Raw genomic sequence first — 17,863 nt, 5'->3', positions numbered from 1 at the left:
TTTTAAAATTTAGTTCTAGAACACATCTAGAATGCTTTAAGAACCAGTAAGTTCTACAAAAGTTCTAATGGGGAATAAGAACACATATAGAACACCTTACACTTACAAATAGCCAAATAGACTTCATAGTAGCGATAGCAGCAGCAGCAGTAGTAGTAGTAGTTGTAGATGTAGTAGCTATATTAGTAGTAGTAGTTGTTGTTGTTGTAGTAGGTGTTGTTGTTGTAGTAATTGATATAGTAGCAGTAAGTAGTAGTAGTAGAAGTAGTAGCATTAACAGTTTCTGTAGCAATAGTAGTAGCAATAGAAGTAGCAGTAGTAGCAGTTGTTGCAGTAGTAGCAGTTGTTGCTGCTGCTGTTGTTGTTGCTGCTGTTGTTGTTGTTTCTGCTGTTGTTGTTGCTGCTGTTATTGTTGCTGTTGTTGTTGGTGGTGTTGTTGTTGATGCTGTAGTAATTAAAGTAGTAGTTCTGCAGAAGTAGGAGTAGTTGTTACTTTCAAAGCAATTTCTACAAGTTTAAATTCCTTAACCCTGTCCATGTGGTATACACACTGTTTTTTCTCAATATCAAACTCAGCCAGTCCAGGTTGTCAAATAACAATCTATCTGATAAGCCCAGCTTGTGCAGTGAGTCAGATGTTGGGTATGTTTGCTGCAAATCTATTGGTTATAAGATATAACAGCCTTTTCTAATTGGCTGAATTCAAATACAGAAAGTTTACCTGTTAGATTGAAACATGAAACATGGTGGAAAATGTACTGGTTTAACTTGTTAAAATAAAGTTAAAGAAATTTAACAAACAGAAGAGTTCATTAGTTTTTCCATTAAAAACACTTTTTTAAAATACTTATGTATTTATATCATTTGGAAAGTGACATGAAATATTGTTAAAGAGTGATGCATACAGTGTTTGAGCAGTCTGTCTAGGAATAGAACAACAACTGAAGGTTTGTGATTTTTATTATTTATAAATATTCCTTTAAATTTAATCTTCTTATGACATTATTGTAGACCTTTTTATGTGATATTTGAGGTTTTAGTATGGCAAATATTAGTTAAGCAGCTGTCACCCAAATTTTCATTTAGTGGAGTTTGCAGGTTGAAAAAGGAAGTAATAAGACCTATGTGGAGAAATTAATAACGTTGAATGTAGTATCGGAATTTTATCATGCAAGGTTATAGAACTGAGGCTAAGGAAGTTTTGTACTGTGCATGTTGAGCACTCTATGCTCATTAATGGTGTTAATGTTTATTATTATCCCCCGTCCATAGCCATATCTTGGAAGTGCTTTGGCAGATTTCACTGAAACTTGGTGTGAGTATGTATATGGATAAGAGGATGATGCATGCCAAATGACATTGTACACCATTAGTTAATAACAGAGTTATGGCCCTTTGTATCTTGAAAAAATGCTTTTTTGTGTGTCCAAGGCCATATCCTGGAAGTGCTTTGGCGGATTTCATTGAAACCTGGTTCGAGTATATATATGGATAAGAGGATAATGCACGCCAAATGACATTGTACACCATCTGTTAAAAACGGGGTTATGGCCCTTTGTATCTTTAAAAAATGCTTGTTTGAGTGTCAAATATAATTCTTATGTGTCCAGAAGCATATTGGCGGGGGATATCAATTCAACGAATTTGCTTGTAAATAAAAAATTAAACCAATGGAATTGGTTTTTAGGTATCTGAGTGTGCATTTTCATACCAATAGAATTACACATCATTCTAATTATAGCAATAATAAATTTGTACTAATCATACCAACAAATTAAGTTATGCTTAGTGCTTTGCGATGTATTCACTTCGTTTTTAGTTCTCTTTCTATAGACCATTTAACAACTTAATATTTAAAACAATTCATGAATTACGTTCCATATACATTTTCATTATGTGCTTTAATTACCATTGACCAGTTGATGGAAGATACTGCAGAGTTTGGCAGGGAAATAATCCAACAGCAAAGCCGCTCTTTAAGCGCATTCACCTAGAGGACTTACAGGGCCACACATTCATGGTAAATATTGTCATGCCCTGGGCTAGATAAGTTATTTAATGTTAACCACCTGAAAGTATTTTGTCTTACACTTTTCTGGATCCTGTGATAACTTTAAAAGTTCTAAGTATTTTTTCATGAAACTTGGAACATGAACAGATGACAATAAGGACATTTTGCACGTCATTTCATGTTGTTTATAATACAAGAATTCTGGTTGCTATGGCAACAAATATATTTAACAAACTTAAAATAGTGAAGTTTAACAGGTAGGGGACCATATTGCTTTGCAATCTCTTGTTATAGTTTGAATGTAAATAACTCTTTGCTTTAGACATTTTTATGATTTTTTATTCTGTAGAGCACATGTGAGCAGTATACAATGTACCTCATACCAAAAAGAACCCGGAGGCAGTGACTGGTGTTCAATATTCTCAGAAGAAAAGGAAAATGGCAGTGGAAGACTTGGACAAACATTTTTTAAAACTAGCCTCTGTGTTAAGCCTGGCAGTCTGTGGCTGGTGACATGTTTTATTTGGGTTACTTCTTGTATAAAAAAGACCAGTTATTTATTTTGTGAATTATATTTTGTGTTTGTTTTTTGTCTTAATTTATTATATTTTTTTTAATTTAGGAATTTGAAACTTGGATAATTGAATAAAGTCCGTGTTCAACAGTACTGAGCATAGTATAATAAATAACAAATTTACAACAGTTGTTAATTTGTTATGTATTATTATTAACTATGCTCAGTACTTGAATACTGGCTGTCTGCATGGGAATTTGTTTTCTAGAAAGTTGGTTTCAGACTTAAATATTTGAAGTTAACCTTCGGAACTTTTCTAGAATTGTACTGGAACACATCAACTAAAACTGAACTTCTGTTATCATACTAAAAGTGTTCTAGAATTAATAAGGAACAGTTGTTGAACGTTAAAATTTATGAGAAAAAACTCTAGAACAATTCTGCGTGATGTGTGTGTGTGCATGTAATTGTGTGTGTTTATGAACATATGTGAGAAAGGATGTATACTTGTCACAAGATAAATGTAAAATTCTACTTCTATGTTTTATATTGTGCCTTTTATAAGTTTTTCTTTTCTCACCTGTATATGCGTGCATGTTTATGGATGTGTTTTTGAATGTGTGTGTGCATGCCTGTGGTTAAGAGAGTAGGTACTTTATGAAAATGTAAAACCACTCATTTTTGAATATGTACTGTGACTGCACGTGTGTGGTTAATGATTGATGCTATATCTTGTTCTTGTTTAACTTCTATGATGAAACCTTTAGTTACATTCACATTTGTTTTTCAAAATCAACGAAATGCCTTTAATCTATAATCTGTTTTTTTCTATTTTATTCCAGCTTTTTATTAAATTCCATAGCTTTTCACGGAATTCCACGGCATTCTATGGAATTCCACGGCATTCTATGGAATTCCACGGCGTTCTATGGAATTCCACGGCGTTCTATGGAATTCCATGGCATTCTATGGAATTCCACGGCATTCTATGGAATTCCACGGCATTCTATGGAATTCCACGGCATTCTATGGAATGCCACGGAATTCTATGGAATTCCACGGCATTTTATGGAATTCCATCCCATATCAAGTCCCTCTTCTGTTTTTTTTTCACTTTTCCATTGATTGCATGGAATCGGATGGAAAGTTAGTGCCAATACTCCACGGAATTCCATCTAACGATTTCCATAGAATTCCATATGATTCCGCGGCAGATCTACAGACGGGATGTTTATAATCCTTTCAAAATCACACATCGTATCAACCGTTATAATTTAAAGTAAGCTATCATTGGTTGATTTAATGGACGAGCGTTGTTTGTACCGGGGTGATTAGTGGGTTTTTCTAAACTCGTGCTTTTCCGGGATAGATTTATTCAAGGATTTCAATTGAGTTGAAAACAATTTTTAAATGTATTATCTAGGGATGGCAACGAATACCGATTTTGGTATTCGAATATTCGGTCATCCTTCCGAACGAATATTCGGATATTCGGTCAACATCTGTTGGAAAAAAAGTCAACTTTGTTTACCGTACCATTACTCCATGAATTTTACTTTTGTTTTTACTGGAAGTGCACCGGAAGTGACTAAATATTGACACAGAGTTGCCGTCGATAATTTGAAGCTGATTTTGTTGATTACTTTTTATTGTTAAAATTGAATGACAAAAACTGTTTTTAAACTATTAACATTGTACATCAATAATAGAACGAGAAACATAATATTGCATGACGACAAAATAATTACATGACAAATCAGAACTTAAACGAATTATGTACATAGCCACAACACACTTTGAACCTGTTTAACAGACTAAACAGTCAGTCTTTTAAAGTTGCCACATTAATTAGTCACTTGGATCGGCGACTTCTTATCGGATGATGTCTTGAAATACTTCCAAGCAGCGGAAGGCGTAGGTGGCATTTTGCTTGGACAGAGATTTACTTTATGCGTGTAGCAATTATAATATTTTCAATTAAATGAGGGCGAACTACCAAAAACATTTCTTTACGTATAATACCTGATTGAATATTGAGTAATTAATTAAAGTTTGGACCATACGATACGCAAATACTCATTAGAGGTTGAGTAAATTTTTTCTAAAAGCTTTTTTGATTGGAAAACGTGATTATAACCGTACGATCTTTTTTGTTTTTCACACAAAGCTGGCTCTTCCTTAACTCATTTAATCTTTGATCATTTTAAATGTAATTCGAGTTATTAGATCAAGACGAGTCGGTGGTTAAATGTCCATACGGTCTTATTTGTTTTTTACACCAAGTTGGCTTTTCCTTTACTCATTTAATCTGTGATAATTTTAAATGTAATTCGAGTCATTGGATCAAGTGCAGGTTGGTGTTTTGATTGCCGACGCGATTTGCACCTATCATAATTTTAACGAAAAGAGTCTGTCTTTGTTGGGAGGCGGAAAACTACAACGGGCGAGGCATGGTCAGGGGTGATAACCCAAAAAAAGGGTTAGGGTAAGGGTTAGGATTAGGGGTCGGGTTAGGGTTAGGGTTGGGTTTAGGCTAACCCAAACCCTAACCCGACCCCTAACACTAACCCAAACCCTAACCCTAACCCTCTAACCCCCCATTGCGCAATACCATACCATGCCTCGCCCGTTGTAGTTTTCCGCCTCCCGTCTTTGTTAGGCAATTAGCGGGATTTATGACCGGTATACTGTCATCACCATAGCGACGCATTATCGCGCTTAGCAGGAATAAACATTATGACACGAGGAACAACTTATTTTACAATGTTTGAAGCAAATTTCACGTATACAAAGTCTTTGAAATTACTCGATTTTTTATATTTTTTGTCTTCCGAATATTCGGTTCGGAAAACTGTATCCGAATATTCGGTCCGGGACCGAATATTCGGATATTCGGATATTCGTTGACATCCCTAGTATTATCAAATCAAGAAATATGGCAAATCCACACAACTAGGTTTTCAATGTTTTATGTATTAAATTTATACTTGCAACCCCACGCAAGGTTTTCATGTAAAACACCTCACACAAATTTTTAGAGCAATAGCTCTTCCCAACCCATATTATTAAGCTGAAACTGTTTTTAGTAATAGAGACCTTAACCTTGACCAGCCAGACCCCAAATGCAATCCCAAGTTATGCTTGCATATAAGCATTGGAGTAAAAAAATTATATGTACATTGTTTTACATAATTTCTATATTTATTTATATTAAAACTTTGACATTTTCAAAAAATATTAATGAAATATTGATTTAAGAACATGCATGCTTTAAGTATTAAGTTATTAGAGATTTCCCAAAGAAATTATGACTTTAAATTCAAGGCATTTTGAAGAAAGGCTTAACATTCAAACCAATAATGTCCATGTTTTGTATTTATTTAAGTCAATATAAACCATGTGACCCCAGGCCTTTCAGGGGTTCAGGGGGGGGGAGGGGAGTCAATTAAACAAAATCTTTATAGAGCCACTATGGGATGCTACACACCAAGAAAGAAACCTCTTGAACTTGTAATGTAATAAATCCTTTTTCAAGTCATTTTGCTTTTTTACAGTCATTTCATATGTAAGTCTATTATAATGTACACCAATTATTGTGCAAGATCAGTTTAGATGTGTATTCGTGTAATTATGGAATCTTTGTTGAGAATCACAACAGGATATAACAAAACAAATATGAGCTTTCGGGTCCTTAAAGTTACACTTTGAATGAAATAGTAATCGTAAGGTTGAAAGACTTTAATAGGCGATCAGGAAGTATTTTGAGTACAATAAATCAAAATTTTGCAAATAAAGAAATAAAATTACAATTGTCTTTGGTAAGTTTTAGTACTTTCAACTTTATGTGAGTCAAGATAGTTTTGCAGGGACAGACGCGGAATATTTCTATGCAAAAGGATGTGCTTAAGATTTAATAACAAGCAATATAGACCCCAATAGATAATTAAAACTTAAAACGTTCAGTAAATGATATTTCAGGAATTTACTAGAATGAATTACAAATCTGGACCACTGGAACAAAGACATTCACCTTTGAGGGGATTTCACTTGTCAAGCTATGGTATAGTGTTACTGGCTTGTTTTCAAAATTCATTATTGTCAAGTGGACCACAGAATGAGTTTAAAGGATATCATTACCACTTAATTTGTTTACATTGTTTTAAGACTATAAGGGTCAAAGTTAACCTGGTTTCTTTATGAAAAGTACATGTATATGTAAGATTATATGTTAAAGCGGCTTTAAAGCTAATTTAAACAAGAGCACCGCATAGCGAGAGCCAACGCTCGGCAGCGGGTGCAGTTTTGAATAAATAAAAGCTTGTCATAAGTTTTATATTAGAGGTCACAGTGACCTTGACCTTTGACTTAGTGACCCAAACATGGGTGTGGCGTGTAGAACTCATCAAGTTGCAGCTACATATGAAGTTTCAAAGTTGTAGGTGGAAGCACTTTGATTTTAGAGCAAATGTTAAGGTTTTAGTAGTAGTAGTAGTAGTAGTAGTAGTAGTAGTAGTAGTTGTAATAGTAGTAGTAGTAGAAGTAGTAGTAGTAGTAGTAGTAGTAGTAGTAGTAGTAGAAGTAGTAGTAGTAGTAGTAGTAGTAGTAGTAGTAGTAGTAGTAGTAGTAGTAGTAGAAGTAGTAGTAGTAGTAGTAGAAAGAGTAGTAGTAGTAGCAGTAGTAGTAGTAAAAATAGTAGTAGTAGTGGCAGTAGTAGAAGAAGTAGTAATAGTAGACATGGTGGTGGTGGTGGTGGTGGTGGTGGTGGTGGTGGTGGTGGTGGTAGTGGTGGTGGTGGTGGTGGTGGTGGTGGTGGTGGTGGTGGTGGTGGTGGTGGTGGTGGTGGTGGTGGTGGTGGTGGTGGAGGAGTAGTAGTAGTAGTAGTAGTAGTAGTAGTAGTAGTAGTAGTAGTAGTAGTAGTAGTAGTAGTTGTTGTAGTAGTAGTAGTAGTAGTAGTAGTAGAAGTAGTAGTAGTAGTAGAAGTAGTAGTTGAAGTAGTAGTAGTAGTAGTAGTAGTAGTAGTAGTAGTAGTAGTAGTAGTAGTAGTAGTAGTAGTAGTAGTAGTAGTAGTAGTAGTAGTAGCAGTAGCAGCAGCAGTAGCAGCATTACAATACCAATACTTAAGAATGATCAAATGGGAAAAGGTAACCTAGCACTGGCAGTAAATATGGGGCTCATTTACAGGTCAGATTTGGAATCTCTGCTGTAAAATGAGATTTTGAATGAATTAAAGGGAGGTAAATCTGTAATAAAAAGAACATGCATAAACCGTAGTTGTTTCCCTTGTTTAAACCATGCTAAATACTTATACATTTATAATGCCTATTTCCAGTAACTGTGACCTTCACCTGTGACCTTGACCTTTGACCTAGTAACCTCAAAATTAATAGGGATCATCTGCGAGTCATGATCAATGTACCTATATAGTTTTATGATTCTAGCCCCAAGCATTCTTGACTTATCATCCGAAAACCACATGGTGCACGGACCGACCGACCGACCGACCAACATGAGCAAAGCAATATACCCCCTCTTCTTCGAAGGGGGGCATAATTATCAGATGTGCCTAAGAAGTTAAATTCAAAAGTGTGGCAGTATTTTGGGTTTCAGGATGGTAGCCCTCCCAATAAAGCTACGTGTAAACTGTGCTTCACAGATGCTGCGTACCCTAAGTCCGACTCAACCACTAATCTAATTCAACATGTCAAACGCAAACATCAGATTGATTTAGCAGGAGGTAGCACCAGTGCAACTACTCAAGTCCCCAGCTAAGTTTATCAGAGAATGTGATTTGTCCTACAGGTATTTAAACAGGTGATGCTGTCATGGCACAATGGTAGACATGTTTGTAAGGGTTTTAGATTTAAGTCTTATAGTGATAGTACTATCACTCCACTGATTCCAGATGTTCTTATTGTTATTGATTTATTTTTTATATTATTGTGTAGTCAACACAATCTTATCTAGTCAGAAGTTTATTGATACTAAAATTGAGTATTTGCTAGTTTGTTCTGTGTTTTATTGAAATATTGTCAAAAATGACATAGTTTATCAGAAAATTGGCAGTTTCTTCCTAAATATTTCTTACAAATGTTAATTTAACCCACTTTCAACAGTTTTTAAAACATGGTTGAACCAACCAAACTATATCAAACAAACTCACAAAAGCCCATGATATCTAGGTTTGTAACACATTTGAACAGAAATGTTTGTTTTGAGGCAGAAGAGTGAATATATGGTAAAACTAGGTTGAAAGATAAAACAAATCGAAACAATCGGTATCGGACTGTCTGAATTCGAAATCGATTAGAATCGAGCTGTTGGTGAATCTTTGCAGCTCTAGTGTCATATGAATATATATTGTTGCAGGAATTTAAAATTAACCGTTTAACTAAATTGAGATTCACATCGTACATGCATGATTTACATGCTGGCGAATTCGACTGTACAGACATTTAAATATCTAGCTTATTTTGCATTTTTCAACACATGTTCTTCTTAACATGTTCTTCACAACCCGCATCTGTAAAGCACAAGCAGCCTTCCATCAGCTGAAGAACATCTGATGATCCAGCACAATCAGCATCACAACCAAGAGGCCAATACTCCTCTATGGAGCAGAGACCTGGTGAATCACGGTCACCACCATAAAGAAAATACAGTTCTTCATCAACACGTGCCACAGGAAGGTCCTCAAGATCCGCTGCCCAGACAATATTTCCAAGGAAGAGTTCTGGGGGAGAACAAAGCAGCAGCCCGTTGATCTGTTAAGATCTTGGCGATGGAAAGGCCACACCTTTTGCAAGGCTGCATCCAATACGACAAGGTAATCGCACACATGGACCCCCAAGGGAAAAGCAAGAAAGGGTGGCCTAGAAACACCTGGCTCCATGACGTGATTGCAGATGCTAAGCAGATGGGTCAAACATGGGGGCATCTGGAGAGACTCGCTCAGAATCGAGACGTCTGGAGGAACCATAGGTTCTTTGGGACGACAGGCGAAGATGATGAGATAAATGAAAGCATTTTGTATAATACATGTACATTGTATGGGCATGTTTTTTTGCATTTCATTATTAACTTAACACTTAAAGTGCTGTATTGATTTCAACTGCATTATTTGCCAGTGCAGAGTTGCTTTATGATGAACAGAAGTAATACTACAAGTTAACTGTAACTGATGTAAAATGTATTAATAAATGCATTATCCACATGAAAATTGAACTATATCATGTGTATATGACCACCTATAAATGCACTGAAAAAACGTCAATTTTTAAAAATATGTTTGACCTTTAATTATCTCATGTTTATAGTATAAACAAGAAACACCAAACATGATCACTATACCACAGAAAACCTATACCACAAGTAGCCACATTTTACTTACAGAATACATATATATAATTGTTTATAATTCAAGTTCCCCTGAGGTTCAATGTTTAGTTTGCCTGGCTCTGACTTTGTTAATGAAACTAACCATTAAATGGAAGTTCTTCTCAGGATCAGATACTGTCCAGACGAATACTTAATAACAACATGGTGTCATAAACCACAGGTGGCAGATGTATAACAGAATAGTGTCATAAACCACAGGTGGCAGATGTATCACAACATGGTGTCATAAACCACAGGTGGCAGATGTATAACATGGTGTCATAAACCACAGGTGGCAGATGTATCAAAACATGGTGTCATAAACCACAGGTGGCAGATGTATAACAGCATAGTGTCAAAAACCACAGGTTGCAGATGTATCACAACATGGTGTCTCAAACCACAGGTGGCAGATGTATAACAACATGGTGTCATAAACCACAGGTGGCAGATGTATGAAAACATAGTGTCATAAACCACAGGTGGCAGATGTATGAAAACATGGTGTTATAAACCACAGGTGGCAGATGTATAACAACATGGTGTCATAAACCACAGGTGGCATATGTATTAAAAGATTGTGTCATAAACCACAGGTGGCAGATGTATAACAACATGGTGTCATAAACCACAGGTGGCAGATGTATAACAGCATGGTGTCATAAGCCACATGTGGCAGATGTATAACAACATGGTGTCATAAACCACAGGTGGCAGATGTATAACAACATGGTGTCATAAACCACAGGTGGCAGATGTCTAACAACATGGTGTCATAAACCACAGGTGGCAGATGTCTAACAACATGGTGTCATAAACCACAGGTGGCAGATGTCTAACAACATGGTGTCATAAACCACGGGTGGCAGATGTATAACAACATGGTGTCATAAACCACAGGTGGCAGATGTATAACAACATGGTGTCATAAACCACAGGTGGCAGATGTATAACAACATGGTGTCATAAACCACTGGTGGCAGATTATAACAACATGGTGTCATAAACCACAGGTGGCAGATGTCTGGTCATTGAACACAATTAATGATATCTCCAAGTTTTCTCAAGGTGGAAGTACTGAGTAATTATTTCAAGGAGTAATTTAACTCCAAAATAGAAACTGTTGCTTTAATTAGATATAAAACATTGTACAAAATAAAAGTCATTTTTCCAAATGGATTGTCAGAAACTATATACTGTATAGATATCAGCCAATTAAATTATAATAATAAAGTGCTAAATACCTTTTTATCCTATAACCAGATGAAAATCAATAGTATAACAATGATCGTATAAACTTGAGCTTTATTCTTTCACTATTTTTAGATCAGATTTGGAGTTTTCCAAAAATTGGAGAATATGTTCTTTTTCACAGAACGAATTCCACTCTTTTCTGATATATTTTGCCTAAATAGGCTTTTTCAAAGTTTGTTTTAACAAATTAACTACATTTTCTTTCTATTTCTCAACAAAAACAATTATATAATGACGTAAAAAAAACAAATAAACAGGAAATGACGTCATGACGTTAAAAAGGCAGTGACGCTTATTAGCGCCAGAAACACATGCATGTAAAATTCACTGTAACAGTAATAATGATAATGCAAATAAAAATATTCCTATAATGAGATAATTAATCATAAACTAGTTATGAAAAACTAGATAATAATAATAATAATAATAAAAATAATAATAATGACCAACAATAATAATAATACAAATAATAAATATAAATAATAATAATGAGATCAATAATTGCATTTAAAATGTCATTAATATAGCATATAGCATAATGAAAAGTATCATTATTATAAAAAACACATGTATTTTACTTCTTGCAAAAAATACAAGAAATGATTAAAGTAATTAAATTAATAAAAACTGAATTTATTTTAATAATAAATAAATTATCAAAATGATTACTATACTACTGCTTACAATGATAATACATGTCTATGTAATAATACTAATACTAATAACTATTTTATTAAGCACAGTTCTGCTGTGACTTCACTAATTGCTAAGCTGACCGATACATAGGTCACGTGGTTTAACCACAGACAAAGGATTCACTCATGTGGATTCACTCATGTTAATTGGCACTACCCCTGGTAATTGTCATAATGCTTATTCTATCCGGCGAAACCATTGATTCAAACCGGTTTACAAGGTTATTTACACAATAACGCAAATGTAATCTAATGGTCCGTTGCCCTCAAGCATGCACCTGTCATGTTTTATGATGTTAATCTAGTTGTAAAACCCCATGATCGAAGTGTCATTAGATATCGAAAACAGGACCGACATTTGGTAAAATAGCGCTGTAAAATATACTGTCCGAAAACTTAGAGACATTAATTATGGACGAAAACTCGTATGACCGAAAATTAACAGTCACGAAAAGCAATTATTTTTGCTAAAAAACGTGGTGTCCGAAAACTTAGAGTGTCCGAAAACATAGAGTAATTACGGTATGCTATATTTATGACATTTTTTATGCAATTATTGATCTCATTATTATTATTTATATTTATTATTGTTGGTCATTATTATTATTTTTATTATTATTATTATCTACTTTTTCATAACTAGTTTATGATTAATTATCTCATTATAGGAATATTTATATTTTCATTATCATTATTACTGTAACAGTGAATTTTACATTCATGTGTTTCTGGCGCTAATAAGCGTCACTGCCGTTTTAACATCATGACGTCATTTCCTGTTTATTTGTTTTTTGACGTCATTATATAATTGTTTTTGTTGAGAAATAGAAAGAAAATGTAGTTAATTTGTTAAAACAAACTTTGAAAAAGCCTATTTAGGCGAAATATATCAGAAAAGAGTGGAATTTGTTCTGTGTAAATTTATATTTATCCCTACTGGATACAAAACTGAGGAATATGTTCTTGTCAACTACGGAAAACCTAAATCATCAAAATATGGGATATTTGATAATTATAATTGTTAAATAGGGAGGAGATAATAATGGTTCTAAGCCACGCATGATAAACATGATCTTTATCCAAAACTCACATAATATTATCTATTTATTTGGCAACCACATGGTTATAAATTGTTTACCAAACATACAAACAACATAGATTTTTGATATAAAATGGCAGATAGTTATCACTCATAAACACTAATACAAGAGATTTCAACATACATGCATAGACAGTTGAATTTGCATCATGTGCATTTCTTTTTTCAATTGCATATTAAAAATCTTCAATAGTGTCTTTCAATGCAAAACAAAAAGTATTCTATGTAAAGAAAATAAACATAACATTTAAACTGTGTCATGTACTTCACTTTTTACAGTGCTTTGTCTTATGGTTGATTCATGCACCTCGTAAACATTTGTTTGTTAATAAAAAATAACATAAACTAGCAAACACATACCTTTTATAATTATAACTATATATTACTTTGTATTAGTGTGTTTCTTTTTAAATTTAGTTTCTTTTAAGTCCTTATACTGCAAATGTGAAGTGTCTATTCTAGAAACCAAAAGTAAGGGGGTGGGGGGGAATTTCCCCCTCACTTTAAAAAATAAGGGAGATTTTTCAGAAACAGGGGCAATTATCAAATACCATATTTATACATTTTAGTTTTAATGTTTAATTGTTTTACCTTAACATTTATTACATACTGTAAAGTCAGTGAAATACTGTTAAATAAAACAGCACTATCCATAGTAATGGACTGAATTGACTGAAGAACAGACACATGTTTCCACATGATATTTCTGTGTCCTTTTAAATAATAAAAATAAACATTTACTGATTTGCATGACTTTCATTATATCCAGGCTCTGCTCAGCATTACAAAGCTTTGATGCAACATTCGATACACCCACGCTTTCCATGCGGATGACGTTATACATGTAGCATGATTTTCATGCGTTTTTTATTAAGACAAAGGATAAACGCATACATGTTAACACAATATTACTCATGAATATACAAAATTTCCATGAGGATTACACCTGGCAGGGTTCGCCAAAACCGTCGGTCCGCCGGTCCTGACCGGCAAATTTTTTTCAGGACCGACAAGTGATTTAAGATAATCAGTCCGACTGACCGACACAATCGGATGAAAAATGGTTTCAAAAAGATCACTCAAATTGTATAATGTGCTATTGGATTAATAGAAGGTAAATGCTTTTTGTTCAACTTCTGTCAAAATCCTTTTTTTCTTACCTTTATTTTGATGTTTAAAGTTGGATTAGAATTGACTATCACATCCGAATTCAAAATCAATGGTCTTTGTTAAAAAATGCAACCGAGTGCGTCCGCCATTTTATTTGTTCCATTTAATTTCTCCACAACAAAAAACGCACGAACACTTGTTTCAACAGGCATTTGTGAGCATTTCTGTTAAATAGTTTCATTATTATATTTATATATATATTAATTTACATACCAACAATTTCTGAAATCAAAATTAGATTTTTCACCCGATGTACTATATTTCGGATATTTTAAAATTCGGACATAGGGATATTTATGTGTTGATTTGTTGTTGATAGTTTGTAGCAATATGTTTTGTGTTATTTCAGACAACAAGAATGAATGGTGGTAATTATCTTGGCCCTTTCTATCAAGAAATAGGTGTGAAATGCATTCATTTAATTGAACCTGGAAATCAACCACCTCAGCTAAGAGAAAATATTTTAACAATAGGTGTTGTTTTAGACCTTGTGAATTGGCTAATAAACAGAAATTGAAGTCATCCAAAGTAGTGTGAATGGGGGTGTGCATTTAAGTCTAACTTGATTGGATGTCACCCTAACATTTCAAGAACACGGATTTGTAGAGCTGTGGAGGCTAAAAAACAGTTTGACAAAAAGAAGTCTAAAAAGTATGCCTTTGGTTTATATGTTGTTTATTATTAATATAATAATTGTTTAATTATATAGACATTGGACATGGTTTTATTGTATTATAATGTGATCAAAACCAATAAACATCTTAAAGGTACTTCTTTTGTTGTGATTTGCTGTTATAGTTTAGTCAGACAGTGGGACTGACAGAAACTGTTTCGGACTGACAAAAATTTCAAGTCTGTCAGTCCGAATGACTGACAGATTTTTCAAGTTTTGGCGAACCCTGACCTGGTTGCAATCATCACTTTTCTACGTAACTGGCCACGATTTCATCATAAAGGTGTACAAAGTAAGGTACAATTAGTGTGGTAGGTATAAGCAAGCCCACAAACTGGAACAAACCCACGCAATTACAGCAATTACGTCACCCGTCATCTGCATTTACTGCAGGCATTGACTGCATACAAGTGCTGTTGCTCATTCAAAGCATGCCCTCTCATTGGAAAATATCGATTTTCCAACACAACACCGCTCCGCCTTTAGGTGCGCTTTAGTTTGGTTAAAGCGAAACATGTAATTGACAATCGTTAATCGGCTCTAAAAAATTTCGCCAAAATCAATATTGCTTTTATCTTAACAAGAGATGTGTTTGTCAGAAACACAATGCACCCTACTGCGCCGCTTTGAATTAACAAAATTTATATTTATTATATTCCTTTAAAAAATATAACTTGCCTTGTGAAAATGATGTGTACCTGCCAAATGATATAAAATAGAAATTATCTCCCTTTAAAGCTTGTTACCTCCCTTGGATTTTGTTTTTTGACCTTTGACCTGGAAGGATGACCTTGACCTTTCACCACTAAAACTGTGCAGCTCCATGATAAACACATGCATGCCAAATATTAAGTTGCTATCTTCAATATTGCAAAAGTTATGGCCAATGTTAAAGTTTTCGGACGGACACATGGACTGACAGACAGACAGACAGACAGACAGATGGACTGACAGATCAACTGCTATATGCCACCCAACCGGGGCATAAAAAGTGTGCCTAAATATTGAGCGCACAAATATTCTCGCACACATGCTGAAAATGTGCGTGATCTTCAGAAAAATAGCGTGAATCGCGCAATCAGGCGGTCCAGAAGTAGAATGGACACTGTGTATATATTAGTTTTGTAAAATTGTAGGTGTATAGTCTTCAGACAACATTTACTCTGATGTTAATGACTAACTTGTATTATTTTAATGATGAAATAAATTTATAAATTATGCATTATTGATACAAAATAGGATGTCTTGAAATAATTGTTAAGGTGTAATAATGTTTATTTCAGAATTTCATATAAATTTATTGACTAAGCACATGCCTGTATGCATATGGTTCACGTTACTGTTATCAGTCAATTTGTCAGCCAGTTGTGGCAAATGCGCGGACAATCCTGAATGTAAACAATGTCAACTGGTGTATAAGGTCAACTCCAACTTAGAAAATCTACTTGCCCTGAACGTGAAGTCACTTGCCCAAACATGAAATATCACATTAACTGTAAACCTTATATTTTTTAATAAAGATCCAAATGATACATTACAAAACCTTTTTTTGCACATTTAACAAAATGATTACAGCAATTAAAGTCTAATTTAAGTCTAAATTTAACGCTCTTTGTTCTTTTTTGCACTTGCCTATGCGGACAACTAGATCATAAAATAACTTGCCCGGACCCAACTTTAACTTGCCAGGGGCAATAGGACAACTGTTAATGTTGAGCCCTGGACCCTGCTTTAATCCACTATGGAAGCTCACCTTATAAACATGCTTGTCAACAAAAATATAATTCTCTTTTTGACATTTAAGTCCACTGAAGGGTGTCGCCACCTTTGCAACGATGGTGAAAAAACATTGGTGTCTATCAGTGAGGTGTTTTCTGCACACATCTTTAGTCAGTAATATGATACAAAAAGTTTCTCTAGATAGAGGAAGATAGAGGAATTGAACTAAAACTGATTACAAAAACCATCAGTTGTATTTGAAATTCTGAGCTAGGGATCAATAAACTATAAAACCTGTTAACAGTAGTTGTGTTGCTTTGGCTATAGATGCAAACAGAATCGAACCAGTCATGGGACGAATCGTCAAATTATCAAGCTGTGGTAAAAGTTAATGAATTATACGGGCAAAAGCCCGCGAAGCGGGCGTTGGCCGTTCATACATATGGGAATTTAGACATAAAATTACATAGGAATACCACATATGGATACGTCTCAAAAAAATTTGCCACGCGACATATATTTTCGCGATGCTATTTATGAACTTTAACAAATCAAAAACACTTTGACATATGCTAAATCACATGTAAATACATACCTCAGGAAAAGTTATATCAATGACATCATAATTGTGTAGCGAATCGCACTAAATATTCTCGCATTATTTGTTTTTCTTCGCAACCGTTCCAGAATTAAGTCATTACTAAATTATCTCCCCTGAATGCTCTTCTTCAGTGGGTATAAGCCGAAGACTGGTTCACTACATATAGTGACAGTCTTTACCAAACACAACTTACGTGAACATAACCCGTCTTTCATATATTGCCGAATCTCAGATTTCTGTCGAATTTATTTGCTTTGATCTTTTCGATATCTTATTGTTATTATTATCCTGACAAATCACAAACGCTTGTTAAAAAATTATTTGTTTTAAACATTATAGTTGGCATCTCTATTCTTCCAGTATTCTCGCGGTATTTCAATAACGACACCCTACTGCACTCTATACATAGATGGTGACGTCACTTCGTTATTGTCAGTAAGACCGGTGTGTACACAATGTCTTAGAAAGAAGTTTTACGTGTGATCATGAGCAATATTCTGGCAAGTTGTCGTTGTTATCCACCAGAAACACATTTATTCACAAAATTTAAAGATATTCCGATCTAACTTTTTAGTCTTTTAGCTTTAATTTTAAACGTATTAACACCTCGTCTGCTCGCACTTTACCGAAATCCCCGAATGGTTACATATCACTATAATAAGTTCATGCCTAAAACCACAAAATCCGATACCGTTGGATGTTCGTACCACAATCTTACGTAAAAAATCTCCCAGATTCGAAATCAACAAAAAA

At 34.4% G+C, this 17,863-nt stretch overlaps 1 long non-coding RNA gene across 1 annotated transcript; it reads left to right on the top strand.

The window, feature by feature from the left end:
• Positions 1–419: 419 nt before the first annotated feature.
• Positions 420–2,922, top strand: LOC127840895 (uncharacterized). The gene is made up of 3 exons (XR_008030623.1): positions 420–947; positions 1,920–2,020; positions 2,361–2,922. It is a non-coding gene; the product is annotated as an uncharacterized LOC127840895 (long non-coding RNA).
• The last annotated feature ends 14,941 nt before the right edge of the window (positions 2,923–17,863 follow it).

Source organism: Dreissena polymorpha, chromosome 8, assembly GCF_020536995.1.
Source record: "Dreissena polymorpha isolate Duluth1 chromosome 8, UMN_Dpol_1.0, whole genome shotgun sequence".
Classification (NCBI taxonomy): domain Eukaryota; kingdom Metazoa; phylum Mollusca; class Bivalvia; order Myida; family Dreissenidae; genus Dreissena; species Dreissena polymorpha.
The sequence above is the reverse complement of the archived record's forward strand: the minus strand, read 5'-3'. Positions and strand labels throughout refer to the sequence as shown.